The following is a 4,485-nucleotide window of genomic DNA, read 5'->3' on the forward strand; positions in this document are numbered from 1 at the left end:
TGGGTGAAGCTGCGACCGCGGAGGGGATGATAGAGCCAGGGACGGGCTCAAGTATTTTGCAAAAAGTCCGGTGCAAAAAAAACAGTTGCGGCCCCTCTGAACATGATGCTCCCTTGGTTGAAGTTAGTGTTCAATAGCCCTTTTAATAGGATAGAAGAAAATCGAATTTTTGCATGAGCAAGTGCTGAATTCGCCCAAGGCCGCATAATATTTCAGACATGGCCCTACATCCTGGAGCAGGCCCCTAGGCTGGGATCTTTTGCGGGCCCCTCAGAGCAGACGATGAATTTATAGAGGGTTTGATGAATTTATATGGGTGACCGACCGGTCACTCCATATCCGGCCGTTGTCGGTCACCCAAGGAGGTTGTTTCGTCTCCTCGCTCACCAAAACAGCACTGAAGATGTCCATCGCGGTAGTGGATGAAACATCTGCTGAAAAACAGTTTGGAACACGGCATGACAGCCCAAAAAGTATGAAATTTATTATAAACTCTGGCCTTGAAAGCCTACCTTCACGGACGGAATTAAGTATTTTGCGGCCCCCCTCTGAATAGGGGGTTTTCCAATACCCCACGGTGTCCATTCTCTGGTGCCCGAGAATGACAGTAAAACTCCTTCGTAGACATAAAGAAATGCCATTTGGTAATAAATATGGAAAAAAGTGGCCGCTTCCCAGTGAAAAAATTGCAAGTGCGCCCAGGCACTCGAAGATTTGGGGCCTCTCAGGGCTAGAAAACCGATTATCTACTCAGGCCCTCAACCTTAGAAGTTCCCTATCTTGGACTGAATTTTAAGCTATTGCTTTGCTAAGAAGTTGAAGTCAAAATGTAATCAAAACATTTTTATCTCCTTTTGCGGCCCCAAACATCTAGCGGCCCGGTGCGGCCGCACCCTTCGCACCTGCTTAAGTCCGGCCCTGGATAGGGCACGAGACCTTTTCCACAATTCGTGTGGTCGTACTCTTCGGCGACATTCGCTATGTTTCTCGCAAGAGTTTGGTACATTTTATAAGCTATCAGGTAAAATGTATTTTCACTTATTTGTTCGATCATCCATATTGTCCAAATTTTTTCGTGGAAAAAAATAATAATTTTTTTCCATGAAATCGATTATTGCAAATGTACGAATTTTGTTACCGAAATTTTCGTCTTATAAAAAAATTTTTTGATAAAAAATAATCACAAAGAACTCTCTCTCTCTTTTTTTATCATCCCATGAGTTGCCTGAAATTTCGAGATTAGATAGCAGCACCAACAGTATATAAATCAAGCCTCAGAATCTCGGTCGTCTGCTTCTCTCCAGGTCCCTTGTTTTAGACGTCTCCTTGTGTCCTGAAAAAAATTACTGAACCCTCAATTCAAACTTCCAGTTCTGTTTGTGAGCTTAGCTTGTAGGGAACCGACTTCTTGTCTGTCGTCTGCTCATTAAGGACGTCTCCTTATGCTCAAATAAAATAACCGAACTTTTAGTTTGAATTCCCAGTTCAGTTTATGAGCTTTGTTTATAAGGAACTGAGTGGAATAAAGAATATAGTTTTTTTACTTTAAACTTCATCACCACAATAGTCACTTTTAAAATTGAGATTAGATGGCAGCACATTACTATAAAGTGAAGTGTGGAAATTCACTTCTTATGATCTTACCTGTCGTCTTCTTGTTTGGACGTCTTTTGTTTTGGATGTCTCCTTGGGTCTTAAAAAAATAACTGAACTGGAAGTTTGATCTTTCAAGCCGGGTTTTCCTAGGAATATGTTTTTTGCACAGCGTGAACCGAATTCAACCATTTCGCGCCGGCAGAAATGTGTTACATGATTACGCTACGCGTTTGTATTTTCCTAGAGTGGCGCATCAGATCCGGACGGCTATATTTATGTATTATATTATAGTACAGTCAAATTCCGTTTTAACGAATACCGTTATAGCGAAAATCTCGTTTTAACGAACACTTTTCTAATCCCCAAAATAAGTTTACATAGGAACAATGCTAGGTAATATGGAATTCCTTTATAACGAAATTTCGTTTTAACGAAGTGATTCCTCCGGTCTCTTGCACGACCTCCTATATACCGGTTATCTAGGTGGTTGTGTCTCTTGGCGTTCGTTATAACGGGATTCGACTGTATATGGCCTTGACATCAGCTACTCTGTCGTCTGCATGCTCCGGTTTAAAGGGAAGCAAAGACAACACATAAGAGTGAAGAGAACATTGGCACAACGCGCGGTGCATGACGCATTTTACTCCTCCAGAAGCAGTCGGCCAATCACGTCCGACGTAAAGCGCTGTCGTGAGGCGTATTGCGCTCTGTAGGAAAACAGTCATGCTGCTTTTCTTATTGGAGAGTGGACGGCGTATCGCGCTGGGCGAATCACGTTGCGTGTGGCACAGGAAACCTGCTCCTAGGAAAACCCGGCTTCAGATCAGTTCATAACATCGCGCTTATATTACTGGAGGGAGCATCCAGCCGCCGCGACATCAAATGCAAGGAAATCACGTGACTCGGTGAAAACAGTGTTTGCCCATAGAAATATACAGTTCGGTCTCTAAATATTTCGTTTTATAGATTAAAAAAAGGATAGAGAACTCATCTAAAGATGAAAAAATATTAAATTATTTATTTCATTAATACTGGAATCATTTCTTTCATTAATGCTGGAATAATTTTTTTCGTTAATGCTGAAAAATTTCTTTCAATTCTTGAATTTTCCTTTATTAATTCTGGATTTTCTTTTATTAATTCTAGATTTTCTATTAATTCTAGATTTTCCTTCATTAGTTCTGGAATTTTCCTTCATTAATGCTGAAATTATTTCTTTCATTGATTTTGGAATTATCACTTTCACCAATGCTGAAATTATTTCTTTCATTAGTTCTAGAATTTTTTCTTTCATTAATTTTGGAATTATCTCTTACTTTAATTCTGGAATTACCACTTTCATTAATTTTGGAATTATCACTTCATTAATACTGAAATTACCTTTTTCATCGATTTTTGAATTCTCTTCCATTAATTTTATAATTTTTTCTTTCTTTAATTTGGAATTATTTCTTTAATTACATTGATTTTGGAATTATCACTTTCACCGATGTTGAAATATTTTCTTTCATTAATTCTAGAATTTTTTCTTTCATTAATTCTAGAATTTTTTCTTTCAATAATTCTATAATTTTTTCTTTCATTAATTCTATAATTTTTTCTTTCATTAATTCTATAATTTTTTCTTGCATTAATTTTTGAACTGAAATGATCTCTTTCATTTATTTTGAATTTATGAATTTCGTCAATGCTGAAAGTATCTCTCATTAATTCTGGAATTGTCTTTAATTAATTCTGGAATTATCTTTCGTTATAGCTGGAATTATCTCTTTCATTTATTTTGAAAATCTCTTTCATTAATTCTGGAATTTTTTTAAATTACTCTCATGAAAGGAATGCCAAATGCGACTCATGAAAGGAACAAATAAAAATGAAAAAAAAACCATAGAAAATGAATCGGGTTTTTTTTTTCTTTTTTATGGGAGCTGTATATTTCGAAACTTTTTTTTAAGTTCAAGTTATCGATCTGCCTGTTTTTGCTTCAAATAATGCTTGATTAAAGCTGCGGAATTTCTTCAATGTAATTTTTATAGGCCGCACCCGCCTTCCTACGCCACTGGATGGAGGTAATCATTCAAGGACCCAAGTAGTCGCCTGACGTCAAATATGACGAGAAAATTTGCTCATTTTCTCTGAATGGCGTCAATCAAAAAAAAAAATCACGCCATTTCAAAGTCATTTAATGACCACGAACAATGAAGGTCATGAAATAACGTGATATTAAATGGCTTAAATGATTTTGCGTCATAAAAATCACGAATTTCTTTCGAACTGAAAAATTCTGTTTCGGATGAAAATATCAAAATTATCCAAAATATTTGTTAATGAACCTTCAGAGGGTGTTTCAAAATTACCCTAGGCCTATTCGTTACTGGTTGTCACAAGATAAATGAAGTACTTTCAATTGCGATTTGGTTTGAATAAAATGAGTAATTGTTCATATAAATTTATCAACACGTTATATAAATTATAATTGCATCCATATCATGTTTTTATAACTGCATCCACAGATCAGAAGATCTGTGAAATCTGTCAACAATTGAAAAATATGCAATGGATTCTTTGACATTGAACTAAAAAAATGAGTTTTTTAAAATCTTTTTCTTTTCTATAATTACAAATAACGCAGATAATTATATTTATAATTATTACATTTTTAAAGGACCAAAAAATAAAAGAAAACAAAAAAATAACTGCCATCGGCTACTCAGATTACTTAATGGAAATTGTAATATAACTAATCAATAATTGTGAAGTCTTCATAAAATAACACTCTACAGGTACTACTACGATAAACTTTGAAACGTACCACTGAGCTATAAGTAAAGCTCAGTGGTTCGAACAGATACAGATAGATTAACGTCCTCTATGCCTGCCTAGGGCTCTAGG

Source organism: Pholcus phalangioides, unplaced genomic scaffold (assembly GCF_987345545.1).
Source record: "Pholcus phalangioides strain wild (caught in Gottingen) unplaced genomic scaffold, Ppha-v1.0 ptg000031l_1, whole genome shotgun sequence".
Taxonomy (NCBI): domain Eukaryota; kingdom Metazoa; phylum Arthropoda; class Arachnida; order Araneae; family Pholcidae; genus Pholcus; species Pholcus phalangioides.